Source organism: Arvicola amphibius, chromosome X (assembly GCF_903992535.2).
Source record: "Arvicola amphibius chromosome X, mArvAmp1.2, whole genome shotgun sequence".
NCBI classification, from domain to species: Eukaryota; Metazoa; Chordata; class Mammalia; order Rodentia; family Cricetidae; genus Arvicola; species Arvicola amphibius.
The window spans coordinates 126,920,373-126,939,619 of NC_052065.1; positions in this window are offsets into that span (position 1 = coordinate 126,920,373).

Genomic DNA, 19,247 nt, shown 5'->3' on the forward strand with positions numbered 1-19,247 from the left:
GATGCCTGCCTTTATTTTTTCTTCAAAATGTAAAAAAGAATAAGAAATATGTATTTTCTTTCCGCAAACCCATAGTGCTACTCAGCCTCCTCACAGTTCTATATTCTGCCTCTAGACTACCAAAGAATGGTCTTCATTTATTTATGCCAATTTTCATAAACTGCCATATTTTCTGTGGCATGTTCTATCCACTGAGTTCTAATACTTTCCTGCATGGTGTATCCTCTTTTCTTTTCTTTTTATTTATTTATGTGTGTATTTACTTTTTTCCATTAAAAAAATTTACACTTCTTCCCCTCCTCCAATTCCCCTTCCGCTCCCCTACTCACTCTCCTCACCTCCCTCCCTCCTTAAGAGAGGGCAGGGAACCCTGCCCTGTGGGAAGTCCAAGGCCCTACCCCCTCCATCCAGGCCTAGAAAGTTTTGCATCCAAATAGACTAGGGTCCCAAAAAGCCAGTACATGCAGTAGAAATAAGACCCAGTGCCTTTATCAATAGCTTCTCCGTCAGCCCCCATTGTCAGCCACACTCAGAGAATCCAATTTGATTGAATGCTCATTCAGTCCTGGTCCAGCTGGATTTGGTGAGCTCCCATTAGAACAGGCACACTATCTCAGTGGGTGGACCAACACCTGGTGGTCCAGACTTCATTGCTCATCTTCTCCCTCTTTCTGCTCTTCAACTGGACCTTGGAAGCTCAGTCCGCTACTCTAATAAAGGTTTCTGTCTCTATCTCCATCCATCCCGGACAAAGATTCTATGGTGATACTCGAGATAATCATCAGTGTGATTATGGGGCAAGGCCAGTTCAGGCACCCTCTGCTTTGGTGCCCAAGGACCTAGTTGTGGGCATCCCCGTGGACACCTGGGATCCCCTCTAGAGCCAAGCCTCTTGCCAACCCTAAAATGGCTCCCTTAATGTAGATATTTTCTTCCCTGCTACTATATCTGCCCTTCCTCCAATTCCACCCTCCCACTCCCCCAAGTTCTCTCCAGTCTTCCCTTTAGTGGTTAGTACTCTGCATTTTGTATCCTCTTTTCTAATACTGCTCTTGTTTGAGTGGGTCCAAATAGCTGTTCTGTTCAGTTTCATAAACTTTCTGATATACGTTAAATGAAAATCTTTCCATATTTTCTATCAGATTTCTCATAAGAATCTTGATTTACAGGAAAGCAGTAACCTTCAGTGGATATCTCTTTACCTACCATATTCTTTCTGGTTATATTCTGTTTGAACCAGCTTTATATATTTAAATTAAGAGGTTTGTAAACCTTACCATTACCAGAAAGCTATTCCTTTTAATTTATTCTATATTGAGGACAAACTTGTTAGATGATAAAATTTTGTCTTTTCCATATAATAGAAATTGACTAATATCCTAAAGTGACATCCTTTATTTTTAGAAGAATAGGTTCTGAGTCTATGAACATGTACTCCAACATTACTTGTGCCATAATGATTAATTAGTACTCAATAGACTATCATTATAACAAATAATTCAATTCAATATTTTGCCCCATTCTCTTTCCAATACTCTTTCATAAAGAACATGCATGATGGTACTATATATATATATATATATATATATATATATATATATATATATTTGCACTATCAATAACTGTAACTAGTCAATACCATTGATTTCATGCACCATATTCTTGATATAATAGCTTTAAATTTTCAATATTTTCTATTTCTCTGACTTAAATTTTTCTGAGTTTAATTCCTTATTTTTCTCCCCAATGTCTCTTTGATCTCATTAGTTTTTAGCCTATTGATCTGGATATGCTATTATTGCCTTTGCCTTATAATGCTTCTCTCCTTATTTTATGATACATCATCATGGTCACTCATTGTTTTGTACAGTCTCAAGACTGATCAATATTAGCCATATTTTCTGTTTCAAATGATTGAATCTATCAAACATATAGCAGACAAAAGTGAAAGAACAAATAGCAAATAGCATTTACAGTGGCAGATACAGCTCAACAAATATCAAATCAGGCACTTGCAACATACAACAGAGACAACTGAAGCAACCTGATTATGGAACAAAGGTACTACCCTCAAATTAGGGTTTAAAATTCCCCCAAAAAATAAAATAAGGAAGCCATGTTGAGATAGTCAACTAGAGTACATAACTGAGAGAGGTTTTGTTTTCTTTTGTTTTTCTATGGATGGGTTACCAACTTCTTGTTTCCACTGTGAGCAATTTAATACAATTGGGTAAATAATACTAAACAATGATGGAAAATGTATTCCTTCTAACTGCTCTCAATAATTTAATGTTTATCCGTTTAGCTCTTCTTCTTTCTCCCTATCATAGAATCAGAGAGCTAGGCTGCACCAGAAAATGGTCTCTTGGAGGACACTTTACATTAATGTGGTGTTCAAATATAGGAGAACCTCTTGTTGCCAGAGTCTGCTTTCAGTGAGTTTAAGGAAGATGACAACAGATAACTATCAATGTAATGCATATTATAATTACTTACATAGACAAAAAACCCTTACTTTTCTCTTGCTTTATTGTACTCATGGTATAATTACAATCTCAGTAAATCAGACAACTATTCACTACATACATATACATAATGGAATGTGGCTTGAAAAAATGTGGAACTGTGCTTACTTAACTTTAGTTCTAATTTGTGGCTACTTACTTCAAAGGGATCTAAAAGTGCCACATTGTAACTGTGCCATGCTTAGTTATCCATTCATTTTCTCACCTTCCTAAACAATTTTGTTACACATAATCTGTTATCTTTATCCTCAACTCATAGAAAAAATGGTTGCCTCTTTCCTGAGCATTCACTAGAACAGGCACACAATACTAAGTTAGAGCATCCTATTGTGGTGCCTCTGTAGAAATATATTTAACCTTCTTCCTTATTGACCTGGGTCTTATAACTCTGTTCATTTTTCAACTAATTTAATCACATGTATGAAACACTGTTCCAATATAATCATATTGGTTTCCTCTGTTTATTATATATTTATTTTTTTAAATATGAGGTTTTTCCCTCATCAGAATGAAACATTTTGTTACTTCCAAATGGCTGAGAAATATTTCATTGTGTAAAGATACCACGATTTCTTTATCCATTCTTTTGTTGAAGGACATCTAGGTTGTTTCCAGTTTCTGAGCATGGTTGAACATGTGCCTCTGTTGTATGATGAAACAACCTTTAGATATATGACCAAGAGTGGTATAGTTGGACCTTGTGATAGATCAAATCCCATCTTTTCATAGTGATTGTACAATTTCGTACTCCTACAGCAACAATGTATAAGTATCCCATTTCTCTACATCCTTGTAAACACGAGCTGTTACATTCTTTATTGGTCTTAGCCACTGTAACAGGTTTGATATGAAATCTTGTATTTTTAATTTGCATTTACTGATGACTAAGGATGTTGAACATTTTTAAGTGTTTAACAACCATGTTTTGAGAATTTTCTGCTTAAATCTGTATCCCATTTTTAATTGGGTTGTTTTTTTTTTATATCTAGTTGAGTTTTAGTTCTGTATATATTTTATATATTGGTCCCCTACCAGATGAGTTTTGGGGAAAGGAAATAAAAGAATAGAAAAAAAAAACTGTTGCTTTCTTTTAATGCTGATGTCCTTAGCTGTACAGAAGTTTTTAATTCCATAAATTTTCATTTATTAATTTGTGATCCTAGTGCCTATATTAGCAGTTTTCTGTACGGAAAACCTTTTCATGTGCCAATGAGTTCAAGACTATTCACCATTTTTTCTTCTACCAGGTTCAGTATATCTGATTTATATTAAGATCTTTGATTCATTTGGTGCTGTCGGATAATACTCTTGCATCCTATAAAGATTTGTCACGTTATTGGTTTAATAAAATGTTGATTGGCCAGGAGCCAGGCAGGATGTATAGGTGGGATGATCAGACTAGGAGAATTCTGGGAAGGAAAAAGGTTCAGTCTGCAGTCACCAGTCAGACACAGAGGAAGCAAGATGAGAATGCCTTTCTGATAAAATGTAGCAAACTATGTGGCTAAACATCAACAAAAATTATGTGATGGTTGGTAATAAGCCTGAGTTACGAGGCCAAACAGTTTATAATTTATATAAACCTCTGTGTGTATCTTTGGGACTCAACAACTATGGGATCAGGCAGTACAGAAATTTCTGTCTACAATTTGGAGTTGACTTTTGTTCAGGTTGATGAGTATGAATTGATTTGGAGTCTCATATATGAATCCATTCAGTTTCACTATCATCATTTGGTAAAGATGCCATCATTTTATTCAGTGTGAGTTGAAACTTTATCAGTTTGTTACAAATGAAAATGTGATTAATGACCTATTCTAGTATATTGTTCTTTCTTTGATAATTATGCTTTGATCATCATTATTCTCTTTTATTCAATTTGAACAGTTTTTGTTATTTTTCTAAATTTCTATTGTCTGTAATTTGTCTTTATTTTCATTTGAGAATTTTAAAGAGAGGGGAGATCAGCAAGACCAAGTCTCACTATGCAACTTAAACTGGCCTCATAGCTAGCATGCTCCTACCTTCATCACTAATATGTTCAGATTATATAACACCCAGCTGCTTTTACTGTACTGATACAGAATATTGTTACAATAACTGAACTCTTGACAATTGTTTTTTTTATATTGCACAAGTTTGCAAATGTATTTCCATTTTTACTCATTATGACACGTTTAAAATTATTGTATATTAAAGTTTGTTTGAATCATGGCTTTAGGGAGAAAGAATTGATTATTTCAATGTATATGTTAATTTTCCAGTAACATGGATTTTCCAAACAATTTATATCATTTAATTATTCTCAAATGTGTTATGATTTGCTTCAGTGTGTGAATCAAGATTTATTACCAATGATAATTTATGTGTGCTTAAATTTTGTGCTTTTCTATTGTTGGATAGAATAGTCTTTATGTTTTTTGTCTATTTGGCTTAAAACAATGTTCAAATTTTTCATTTACTTAGTGACTAATCTAATGCTATAATCATTGTTGAAATATGATGTTGAATTTTTTATAATATTTTTATTTGGAGACAAAGTAGTTTCAGGTTTAGTAATTTGGATACAATAAAAAAGAAAAAAGGAACACTACTAAAATTGACTATAACTTATTGTATACACTTACATACTGTCTTTGATCACAAATAATCAAACAAATTTTACAATTTTATTCCAGAAGCTGAGAGTACGATTTCAGCATAAAAATATAGATTCTTTGGTTTTACCTTATTATTTAGCTTCTCTAAGATCATGAGCTATAGGCTCAATGACCTTTGTTTATGGCTAGAATCAACTAATGAGTGAGTACATACCAATTTCATATTTTTGGGTCTGGGTTATCTCCTTATCTCCCTCAGTACAGTTTTTCTATTTCCATTCATTTGTGTGCAAAATTCAAGATGTCATTGTTTTTTTACCGCTGAGTAGAACTCTAATGTATAAATGTGCCACACTTTCTTTATCCATTCTTCCATTGAGTGGCACCTAGGTTGTTTCTAGGTTCTGGCTATTACAAATAGCGCTATGAACATAGTTGAACAAATGCTTTTGAAGTATTATTGGGCATCTCTTGGGTATATTCTCAAGAATGGAATTGCTAGATACTGAGGTAGGTTGACTCCCAGCTTCCTGAGAAACCGCCACACTGATTTCCAATGTGGTTGCACAAGTTTGCATTCCCATCAGCAATGGATGAGTGTTCCCCTAACTCCACATCCTCAACAGCATAGGTTATCATTGGTGTTCTTGATTTTATCCATTCTGACAGGTGTTTTGATTTGCATTTTCCTGATTTCTAAGGAAGTTGAACATGACCTTAAGTATCTTTTGGCCATTTGAACTTCTTCAGTTGAGAATTCTCTGTTCAGTTCAGTACCCCATTTTTTAATTGGGTTAAGTAGAGTTTTAATGTCTAATTTCTTGTGTTCTTTATATATTTTGCAGATCAGGCCTTTGATGCGGGGTTGGTGAAGATCTTCTTCTATTCAGTAGGTTGCCTTTATGTTTTAATGGCAGTGTCATTTGCTTTACAGAAGCTTCTCAGTTTTAGGAGGTACCATTTATTCATTGTTGTTTTTATTGTCTGTGCTACTGGGGTTATACGTAGGAACTGGTCTCCTGTGCCCATGTGTTGCAGACTACTTCCCAATTTTTCTTCTATCAGATTCAGTGTGGTCAGATTTATACTGAGGTCTTTTATCCATTTGGACTTGAGTTTTGTGCATGGTGCTAGATATGGATCTATTTTCATTTTTCTACAGATTGACATAAAATTATGCCAGCACCATTTGTTAAAGATACTTTCTTCCTTCAATTATATAATTTTAGCTCCTTTGTCAAAAATCAGGTGTCCATAGGTTCATGGGTTAATATCTGGTTCTTCAATTCAATTCCAATGATCAACACCTCTGTTTTTATGCCAATACCAAGCTGTTTTCATTATTGTAGCTCTGTAATAGAGTTTGAAGCCAGGGATGGTAATGCCTCTGGAAGTACCTTTATTGTATAGGATTGTTTTGGCTTTCCTGGGTTTTTTTGTTTTTCCATATAAAGTTGATTATTGTTCTCTCAAGGTCTGTGAAGAATTTTGATGGGATTTTTATGGGGATTGCATTGAATCTATAGATTGCCTCTGTATAGAGCCTCCTGGAAGTTGCAAGCAAATGATATCGCTGGGCAAAAGTTGGGAGCATGGAGGTGGGGGTGGGATGGGGGAAGGGGAGAGTTGGGGAGAATTTGGAGGAGTGGGATGGTTGAGATGGAAGAAGCACAGATATGGGAGCAGGGAAGAAGATATCCTAATTAATGGAGCTATTTTAGGGTTGGCAAGAGACAACCCTAAAAGTTCCCTGGTGTCCATGGGGATATTCCCAGCTAGGTCCTTGGGCAGTATAGGAGAGGGTGCCTGAACTTGCCTTGTCCCATAGCCACACTGATAAATATCTTGAATATCACCATAGAACCTTTATCAGGCAATGGATGGAGACAGAAACACAGACCCACATTGGAGCACTGGACAGAGCTCCCAAGGTCCAGTTGAAGAGCAGAAAGAGGGAGAAGATGAGCAAGGAAGTCAGGACTGTGAGGGGTTTGTCCACCCACTAAGACAGTGTGACTGATCTAAGGGGAGCTCACCAAGGCCAGCTGAACTGGGATTGAACTAGTATGTGATCAAACCAGACTCTCTGAATGTGGCTGACAATAAGGGCAGACTGAGAAGCCAAAGATAATGACACTGGGATTTGATTCTACTACATTTACTGGCTTTTTGGGATCCTAGTCTGTTTGGTTGCACACCTTCCTAGGCCTGGATGGAGGGAGGAGGGTCTTGAACTTCTCACAGGGCAGGGTACCCTGCTCTCTCTTAGGACTGGAGGGTGAGGGTGAGGGTGAGTAGGGGAGTGGGAGGGAAATGGGGGAAGGGGATGAGGTAGAAAATTTGAATGATATTATTTATAAAGCAAAAAATAAAAAATAAATAAAAAGGACATAGTAACTAGAGGATTTGTAGAAAATATCAAAAAATTATAGATTCTAAGATGTTTTGTATACACATTAAAATCAAAGAACTTTATAAATGATACATATGTTCAAAACTGAATGCAGCCTTTCTGCTTTAATTCACAGGTATTGAAATATTGAATGAATGATGTGAAGGTCTAGTGGCCAAACACACATTGACCTTGTGTGTTTAGTCAATAAATTTCTAAAGCCAACAATAAAACAGAGTTAGTATAAGTTCTAATAGAGACATCAAAAATCTTTAATTAAAAACAAGACTTTTTAGTTTGCCAGGGATTTTTTACACTCCAAGGTTGAAATTTTGAAAATCTTATGCATCGTGTTTTCATAGTTCAATATCTTAAAGTTGCTTTGGTGTGAAGGAATTTATGTATGTTAATAAGTTAGATTTTTAAATGGGTGTAAGGACCTCAAATATACATAATTAACCTCTTCTGAAATCTTTAGAGTTTTGAATTAAATTTTTCACAGTGAGGATGAACCACTGATTGTGTTATGTAGTCAGTTAAAATTTAGAGTTTAGATTTTTTATTTTTCCATAATTTTTGATGTATTTTTGTAGAAACAAATTGTAAATCAACATCATCTTGAATGATATATTTATGGTTCTCAAATATAAACTACAACTTCACTTTGATTAAAACAGGAGTGAATAAACTATTAAAAGCTCCTTCTCCCCATGGTATCTAGCACCAATTTCTTCCTGTCCATAAAAGCATCCTATTTACTATGGCATATATGAAATATTTAGTTTTTCTGATTTATTCTCTGTTGTACCTTCTGAGTGACAGTTAAAAATTAGAAAGAAGGTGGGTTTAGCAATGTCTTGGTGTAGCTACTGTGGCAAAGTGTGAAAGTGTAACACTTTTCATACAGGAAACAAGCAGCAATATCTTTGAGTTTGGACTATTTAGTGACTGGCATCAGAATTAAAGATGACTATCACATTCAAGATGGTTCTATACTTATTTTATGGAAAATGTTTATACTATAAACTGATGTAATAACAGATTTGCAGTACAGTTAGTCTAGAAAAATCTTTTATGTTCTTTATACTTATGGTAGTCTCAACTGTCCCTTTTCTTCTATACATAACTTATGCTCAAATAAGTCAGGTTTTCCCTGAATAATGCCTTCATGACATCCTCCATTTGTATGCATACTTTAACAGTCTCTCTAGTGTCACATTAATTCCTACATATATTTCTATGTTTTCCTCTTTGAATTCTCCTCCAAATAGGATTACAGTTGGTTATTTGCTTATTCTTAAAGTTTATTCATGTTATCGGCTATCATATTGTGTGATTAAAAATACTTCATTTTCTCTCTTTTAGAAAAATATTTTATTCACATAACATATGCACTCAGTAAGATTTTATTCTTTCTAAATATTACTTGAAAACTACATATGAAAAGGTAGAGTAAAAACTCATCATTTTACTTAAAAAGATTCTTTATTTAAAAAAAAAACTTGTGAATATAAACTTTTTATACCAATATTAACCAGATCCAATGTCTATACAACTCAGTGACCTTCTGTAAGGTTATAATAGCTATTCTGAAAATGTGGACTTTCACACTGGATTTTACATTTTCTCTATCAAATATAGTTTTATTTGTTTTGTCACTTATGAGGAAGGAGGGAAAGTGGGTAACGCAGATAAGTTATGAAAAGACATATAAAACTAATTTATTTTCTAAGATCTAACTTTGTCATGCCTTTTTATTTTTTGATGGTTAGATGAATTATCTTTTATCTCTTGTCAATATTTTTCAAAGGTTAAAATTTGAGTGGTTTTGTTATGAAAATATTAATAAATACTTATTTGAAGTACTAACATAGAAAACACATATAAATGGAGATTATGCCTTTGTTTCCCATTCACCCAGACCTGAATAATCACAGAAAAACTATATTAATTACAACACTGGCCAATGACTTAGGGATATTTCTAGCTAGCTCTTACAACTTAAATCAACCCATTTCAGATATTCTATGCACTGCCCTAATAATTAGCTGTGGCATTACCTCATTTTATACATATCCTGTTCCCTTACAACTGACTGGAGTCTGCTTGACTCTGCTTATCCTCTCTATATATCTCTGTCCAGATTTCTTGCATGGCTTTACTCTGCTAAACCACTGGTCAAAGCTGCTTCTTTAGTAACCAATGGTAATAAACCATCTTCATAGCATACAAAGGGAAATCCTACATCAAACCCATATAATATTTTCCTTTAAATGAAAATTTGTATCTGCCTCCACCCAAGCTCTCTGTGAGTTTGAAGCCACCCTGGTCTACAAGAGCTATTTCCAGCTGGGCGGTGGTGGCCCACGCCTTTAATCCCAGCACTCAGGAGGCAGAGGCAGACGGATCTCTGTGAGTTCGAGGCCAGCCTGGTCTACAAGAGCTAGTTCCAGGAAAGGCTCCAAAAGCCACAGAGAAACTCTTTCTTAAAAATCAAAAACATTCAAATTTGTACTGTACTTTTATTAATAGCTTTGAAAAATAAAAAGTAATAATAGTATGATTTTGTAAAATTGGAATTAAAAATGAAACACAAGACCTGGTAATACATAATTGTAATCCCAAATTTTAAGGAAGCTGAGACAAGATAAAAAGGTCAATGCCTTCCTGTCCTACAAAATATGTCTCGGAATAAATCTGGAAAATTAGTGAAAATTTGTTTCATTACAAAAAATAAAAGATGTTCAGAGGTATACTTCACTGGTAGAGAGCATGACTAGTGTGTGCAAAGTAATGAGTTCAATTCTCACAACCATAAACAAAATAAAATGAAGGGATGCAAAAGAAAGTAAGAAAGACTTTTTCCCTAATAAAACTATAATATTGGAGGTGTGGGGGAGGAGAGCACAAAGAAAGACACTGGAAATGGAAGGAATTTGGGCGTGATGTGGAAACCTAGTGCAGTGGAAAGTCCAGCAAAGACTCCTAATAATGAAGGACAATGATCCCTGAATCCTCCATTTTCTGTAACCAGGAAAGGTGGGAATAGGATATCAAACAAGTCACAAAAATCTTTGACCTACAATTTGTCCTGCAAATGTGCTACAAGATATGCTGGAGCAATGGTTAAAAAGAAATTTTGGGAATGCTCAACCAATGAGTGGTCACTAATTTGGGGCCTATGCTAGAAGAAGCCCACACCCTGCATTTCATGGATGTTCAGGAACCAGAGCCTGGATAGCCCAGAGAACTACAGAAGAACCAAATTTTACTGACCATAAAAAAGGGGGAAAGGAAAAAAATTAATAAAATTATCACTAATGTTGTGTGATGTATTTTACTCTTGTGGCTTCTTGGGGGCCCACTTTCCTGTTCCCAAGTAAATTATACATGAAGGCCTATTCTTATTTTTTAATGCCTGGCCTTTGTTTAGCTTACCAGCTTTTCTTAAATTATCCTGACTACATTTTGCCTCTTGGCTTTTATCTTTCTCTATTTCTGTATGCCTTTCTTTACTTCTTTCTCCATAAGTATAGCTGGGTAGATGGCAGGCCCCTTATGTCCTCCTCTCCTTGTTATCTTTCTCCTGATTCTCTCCTCCCAGATTTCTCCTTCCATTTATACTTTCTGCCTGGCAGTCAATCCTATTCTTGCTCTTACATAACTATTGCCATTCATCTTTATTAAGTCCATCTGATGTTTTAGACAGGCACAGTAACACAGCTTTACAGAATTAAATAAATGCAGCTGGAAAATCATATACCTGAAAATAATATTCCCCAGCATTTCCTCTTTTATCTTTCTAATAAAAAATGTAATGTTTTAGCTTTAGCATAGAAAGACTGAATACAACAAGAATAATTATCAAGTAAAGATTACATTCACAGTGTACTGAATTGAAATTCATTTGTGTATGGTAAATTTAAAAAAAATGCTTTATAATTTGCTGTGGGACAATGGTTTTACCCTGTAAAGATTTGTTTCTTGTACTTGTTTAATAAAATGCTGATTGGATCGTAGCCAGCCAGGAAGTATATAGGTGGCGTGACCAGGTAGGAAATAGAGATGGGGCAAGGAGAATTCTGGGAAGAGGAATGTTTCAGTCTGCAGTCATCACCCAGACACAAAGGAAGCCAGACAGAGAGCAAGGAAGATGTGACTGTCTCACTGAAAAAGGTTCCAAGTCACATGGCTAACACAGATAAGAATTATGGGCTAATTTAAGTTATAAGAATTAATAAGAAGCCTGAGCTAATAGGCCAATCAGTTTATAATTAATGTAGAACTCTGTGTGATTTCTTTGGGACTTAATGATTGTGGGAACAGGGCAGGACAGAAATCTCAGTCAACAATAATTTATCTTATTTTAGTAAATCCAAAATTTTATACATATTTTACTCCCTATCTATGAAAAACTACAACAATAACTATGTAGTCTTCAGCTCCATCAAAGGCACCAGAAGGATACAATATTGTTTAAATAAACAAGAATGCACTGCAAATGACTTCTTAAAAACTTTAGAAATGATAGACACATCTGAACCATCTGGACAGTCAATCAAAGTTCCTCTGCTATGTTGGGGCATACATCTTCAGCCTAAAAGCCCATGGTATCTGGAAGAATTTTCAATGAAGAAGGAAATTTGAAGGCTGTACCATCTATATTGTCAGTTTGTCAGTCACTTTTCTCTGTATCCTGCAGAATATCTGGCAGTTTCCTTTGTGAAGCAGGAATTCTGAATGACTACCCTGCCTTTTCAGTCTGGCAAAGTTCATTGTTTTTTTTCTCATGGGTCCTGCATGTCCAGTTGATACAACATATTGTCAAACAGTCCAATCAAGAGCAGCTTCTTTGCTTAGTGACTAGATTTGCCACATTGAAAACAAACCACATAAGGAGTTTCTTCAATACTCATCATTTATTAATTAAATTAATGCTTCTAGGAACAGATGTGTCTCATTATCATTAAAAGCTATATGTTAACAAAGCATTATAAATGTCATATTTTGTATGCCTTTGAAAGGTTTGAGGAGAGTTTTAAAGCCAATACAAAACTATATACTATAAAAACAGATATCAAGTATAAAATTTAGAATTACACCCATTATAAACAATATTAAGCAAGAAATATATGTTAAATATTTTAACAACTATTTTATCCTGAGGCTTCTAAGTCTTATATTAGAAACAGCTTGGATAAATCATAAGAGGAAGTGAATAGGACTATTTAATCTTCAATTTCATCAAAGGCATGAAAAGAGAGGTAATATTACTTGAGTAGGCAGGAAGTACAATCAAGCACATTCCAAAATACTCAGTAGATGACAAAGACAATGGGCTACCTGGGCAATCACCCAAAGTCTTCTTTGCAATTTGAAACAACCATCTTTGGTTAATGATGGGGGGAGCTCTGTTACCTTTATGAAGTGGAACATAGTTAAGGTTAAGTTGTGGCTACCTGGAGCCCAGGAAAAAAAAACTGGGACAGACCAGGTGCTTGCTCTCTCTCTGGGTGATTCCCACAGGACACAGTGGAACTCGGACTTCCCATTCTTGTAGCATGAGTTTCCTCTTATAACAATTAAAAATATAATTGATTATCTTTAAGCTGGCCTGGTTAATTCCAGAATCAAGTGAACAGCTACAGGTTAAGGCTTCGAGTAACTGACAAACCATTTATAAAAGCAGGAAGATTTTTAAAACCATCTTACCCTGTTTTAGAAAGGCTTGGAATTCTTTCTTTTCTTTTTGTCTTTTTTTTTTTTTTTGTATCCTGCTTGTACAGTCTGAACATTGTGCATTTTGTCACTGGTTGAAGCATTGGCAGTTCCTTGCCCAAAGGTCAGTTTTGCAAGAAAAAAACAAGCTCCTAGTGGAGTGACTTTAGTGTTCAACATTCTCTCAGGAAAAGATTGGTGCTGCCAGGAGCGATTGTGTCTCATGTCAACAGAACCTTAAGTTTTTTAAATGTCATGTTCTTTAGTTCTTTGAAGTGGTTTAAGATTACCTATCTATGCAGAATACAATTTCTATGTAACTAAAGAACCTGATTAATCTAAATATAAGTATGTTGAACATGAATGACTATTGACCTATAGTACTTAATACCTGTATAACTTAAAGACTAAGACTTCGTATTTAGAATATTTCACAATCTTTGAACAACTGTGCAGCAAATAAAAACAATGACCTAAAAATGCAAGCAATATATAAGTATCTTGATAAGAGGTAGAAATGTATAATGCAATATGATAAATTTATCCTAAAATTGTATCAAGCTATAAAATGTCTTAAACAGAGTTAGAGACATGCATGCATACAATCTGACAAAACAACTTTGCATTGGTGTACAAATATTGTAAACAGAAATAGGTGAATATTCAATATAACAAATATAATTTGAATTTGTATCAATATACAAGAATCTATACCAATGTAAATTGTCTAAAATAATAGTTCACAAGTATTCACTCTATTACTAATATTTTTATTAGTGTAAGTAAGTTCACACTTATCTACCTGTTATCCCATTCAATTCTCCCCCTCCCCTTTTGGAGAGATCTCTGAGCCTACAAAATTTCAACCCTAACCCCCAACCCTATACCAGTAATAATCAACTCTTAAATGATGTCCTTAACCCTGAGGACAAACTTTGTTAGGAGAAGGGCAGAAAAAAACCCACTGTTTCAAGGAAGTCAGAAGGCAAGGACTGAAACATCCTTCTGTTCTTCCTCCTGCTCCTTCCTCTTCTGCCTACTCCTATGCCTGCACTTCCTCCTACTGAGGATGTCTTTTTATCTGCACATGAGCACTGCATCACACATGTGCCTAGAATTACACACATAAATTCTCACACACATAATATACATATCTGTGTTGGAGGCTGTAAGAGTTGCAACAGGTGACAACTAATGTTCTTTTATCAACCCACCAGAGGAATGATTATCTGATGGAGGAGATTTCTATCTGGGAAATTTCTGTGGGATCTCTGAATCTTAGAAATGTTGCCGCTGTCTGTATTTCTCATGTTCAAAAGCAGCTATTGTGTCTTCCAAATATTTGCACTGTAGTGTGTAATCTAATGTGATATGTATATGTAATCTAATTATTGAATTTCAATGTTATGGGAATGTATATCTGTAAATGTTCAGAAATATGACTTCTCATTAAACTGTATAATTTATATATATAGAAAATATACTAGGATATGCCTTCTAATTAGATATATTGTCCCATGAGGACTGAAAGACACATAAAAGCCTGCTTCATTAGTTTTACCCAAACTACACAAAATTAGCACATTTTTTTTAAAATCTAAGAACATGTGCAAACTAGACTGAATGTTTCTGTAAGTGAATCATAATTTAAAAACTTTAAAGATTTGTACAAGGTCAGAGCTGCTGATGTCTAACCAAGGTTATGAACACAAAGCAACCTAAAATTTTCATCAACTCTTCACTTGCAAAGTCTGAATGACAAAGACCTATGGCTCACTAGGAACTGTGTGCCTGGCCTCTGTTCATACCAGAAACTTTGAATCTTTGCATTGCTATGGCAAACAGGTCTGTCCTTATTGTTTACCAAAGTAATGTGCTATGATCAATGAAATTTAATTCTTGTAACTTTTTTTCTAATTTTTCTAATTGCCTAAAACCTCCTGTAAAAAATGTATTTAAGCTATGTGAACAAAGAAGCAGTAGAGAATTGAAATAAGGGAAAATTAGAAATTACAAGAAAGTTAGAGGACAGGATAGACTAAATATTAAAGAGCATGACCAGAACAGTACATGCATGAATTTATTCCATACACCTTCAATAGAAAAAAAAAACTTAAGCTCAGTTTCACTATGCTGTGGAGCTTTTTTTTTTTTTTGAGCCTGAGAGGTAGTCTTGAGAGCTGGTCTTTCAGGCTACTAATATACATGCATCACATATAGAAGTACACAAACACATTCACAAACTAAAATAACATTTCTAAAGACCACAAGAGATATTACTGAAACTATGAGAGCCATCCTTAAGAAATTTCTACACAAATACAGAGCATGCAAAGGTAAGTATAGATACCTACTCAAAATAAGATGACAGAAATTATAAGAGTTAATGATATGTATGGTTGATAACAAAGGTTCAGAATTCACATACTTCATTTTCCTTAGGGAACAAAGTAAACAAAACAAACAGTATTGGAAGTTCTAATAGCATTAGAATTTTCAAAAGTAATAGAAGACATCACTCTGCATGCCAAAACTTTACAACATTCTAATGAAAAAGAAATGTAATAAATACTAATTATATTCTGCTTTACAGCTGGGGACACAGGTTAGTAAAGTGCTTGCTGCACAAACATGAGGCCTCAAGTTCATACTTCCACTACTCAAATAAAAACCTGTATAGTAGTACTGTACATTTATAAACCTAGCATGAGGTAAAGAGAGGAAGTCTGGCAGATCCTTAGAACTTATTTCCTGCCAGACCAGATGAACATTGAGCTTCATGTTCAGTGAGACAACATTTTAAAAAGTGAGTTGTAGGGCATTAGAGTACAGCATGCATCATCAACCTCTGACTTTCACTTGCACGCACACACACACACACACACACACACACACACACACACACCATATATCCCTATTTTCAAAAATAATGTAAATGTCTAAGCCAGAAAAAAACTCATTATTAATGAAACTGGACATTAGTTAGCATCAGAAAATTCCTGAAAGAATTAAGACATTTGAACAAAGCATATATACTTATTTTGAAAAGGCTTTACAACTCCATGGTTTTAGAAATAAAAAAAAAAAGCTTTCTTCAGGGCTAGGGAGATGACTCAGTATATAATATTATTGCTATATAAAAAATAAGACATGATTTCAAAATTCCAGTACCCATATAAAAGTTAAATATGTTAGTATATATCTGTAACTTCTGCACTGGGTTGCTGTTCCCATGCAGAGGTATCAGCTTACATACCACCTACACTGTAATCTTTCGGCTTCCTCCCACAGCTTCCTCCCACATGCCTATAGCAAAGAAACTCAGGTAATCTCTGCAGGTCAAATCTGATCTCTATTAACCTGGAAAGAATCCATGGCCTATGTAAACTTAAGCATAGCCTCTTCCCCAACCTAATATATCTTTGACTTTCACTTTGAAGTGTAGACATTTTAAGAAATATATAGGTTGCTTAAATTTAGTAGTTTTGATAAACTAATGTTTTTTATAACCTGATGCCCATCAGCAATTAAAACTTAAAGTAAACAAGATATTATATAGGATCCAGACTTCCTAGGTAATTTTTACCTTTAGATGATTTATCTTTTTATATTATGTTTCTTTAGTGACTTTATCTTATTATTCATAAACTATCTTTTCTATGACTATACCCTTGGTCTTTTCTTTTTGAAGCCTATGTACATTTTTTAAACATCACAATCTGGTTAGAGTTTTTTATTTTCTGTCTGAACCTGATTTACTGCTTTCTGTCTATATGAAAAAAGTATTAAACTGCTATGCAATTTACCTCATGGCATATTGGTGATCTCAGCTCTCAGGCACTGGCTGGGAGAAACTTCTCTGTATGGCAGCCTGCATGAAAGATTACAGGATTAGGAAGCTGCACTTGTTTCTGTTTTTGTGTATTTGGAACCTTTTTTGAAAAAGCTTTCTCAGGTCTTATATGGAAATACATGTCCCACATTGAACACTACTTGTAGTTCGCCTTTCTCTGTCCCACTAGTCAGTTCCCAAATCATAATGCAGAAACTTATTATTAATTATGGAAACTTAGGTGATAATTTAGGCTTGCTTTTTAGATATCTCTTATAACTTAAATTAACCCATTTCTATTAATTTATGTGATGCCCTGATGCTCACTTACCTCATCAATCTACTGTCCATCCTGCTTTCCTGCCTTCTCCCTGTCTCCTCACATCTCTGTTCTTCTCAGATTCCTTTGTGCCTGGAAATCCTATCTAGCTATTGGCCAATGGATTTAGTTCCTATTGTCCAATTGGCACATGACAACCACCCATAAACCCACTTCTAGATGGTCTGACTCCCTATTCTGATTTCAGTGAACACCAGGCCTCTATATAAGTGGTATGTAAGTGGTAAACATATATACATACACACACAATACTTATCTACATGCATACATACATATAAATGTCATCCATATACATATTAAAAACCCACAGTAGTGTATAATTTAGTTAAAACATAAATAAAGGCAAGTTAATTAATAAGATGTGTATAAACATATCAACTTTGAAAAGAGTACTGGGAACACATCACAGTGAAAGAACAGGTTCTTCAACAAATGCTCTTGAGAAAACTGCCAGAAAATAAATTGGATCTCTACCTTATACCATGAACAAGACATAACCTAAGATGAATTATAGGTGTACAAAACATTGTGGAAGAGCACATATAATGGATGAGGGAACTAAGGAACTGAGAAAAATTAAGTAGTGAGAGAAACAGAGGATAATAATTTTAGAGGACAAAAGGCAAGAAAGTACTTAAACTGTTATGGTATAGAAGAATAATATGACAAGTAAATGACTCATGCAAGCAGATATCAAAAGGTTATTGTGTCATTCTAGACAAAAGGTAGTAAAAATGTTGACTGCATGCAAGAGACAATAAGCAAATATTGATGAGGTAATGATGGGAGAATAGGCAGGCAGCTCATAACAGTATTTTAGTAAACAGTGGACTATATAATAAGTAGTAGCTCCATGAAAATTTAATGAAACTGAAAATTTCCTACTACCTAATGACATCACAGCCCAAGACATGACTAACATGATTTTTGATGATGTTGATATAAACAAACCTGCTTGTCTGGTGAGATGGTATATAGTATAAACATGTTTGATAGGCTTGTATGAAGACCTCAGTTCACATCCCCAGAACCCCCATAAAATTCAGAGCATAAGTGATGAATGAAGGTAAAGAGATTGCTGGGGCTTACTAGCTGCCAACCTAGCAACATGTTCAGTGAGAGAATGTTGGGGAATATTATTTTAAGGTGTTTTACTTTTGTTTATGTTACATTTGTTTATCTGTGTGAAGCTCTGTCACTGCGCCTATCTAAATTATCTGATTGAGCTAATAAAGAGCTGAATGGCAAGTAGAGAGGCAGGAGAGAGGAATAGACATGGCTTGCAGGCAGAGAGGATAAATATAAGGAGAAATTTGGGAAGAAATTGATATGCAAACAGGAGAGGAAGGAACAAGAGAGCAAAGAAAGAATGACACTAGTGGGCAGCCACCAAGTCGCACAGCCTACCATGGAATAAGAGTAAATTTAAGATATAGAGAAGTAAGAAAGGGAAAGGCCCAGAGAGAGGCAAAGGCTAGCCAGGTTAAGTGGAGAAAAGTTAACTAGAAACAATCCAAGATAAGGAGAGGCATTAATAAGTAAGAATAGGCCTCCATGTGTGATTTATTTGGAAGTGCGTGGCATGTCTCCCAAAGGTCAAAGGAGTAAAGGAGTAAAGAACAAACGAGACCCTTTCCAAAAATATTAAGTTGATGGGGAAGAGAACAGGACACCCAGTGCTCTCTACTACTCTCTGCAAGCAAATACACAATTGAACAGTTGTACAGGCATGTTCGTGGACACACACACACACAAGCACATACACACACACACACCACTGTACTAACAGTATATGAATGTATAATACATGCAATTATATACTGTATGTAGATGCTACTTA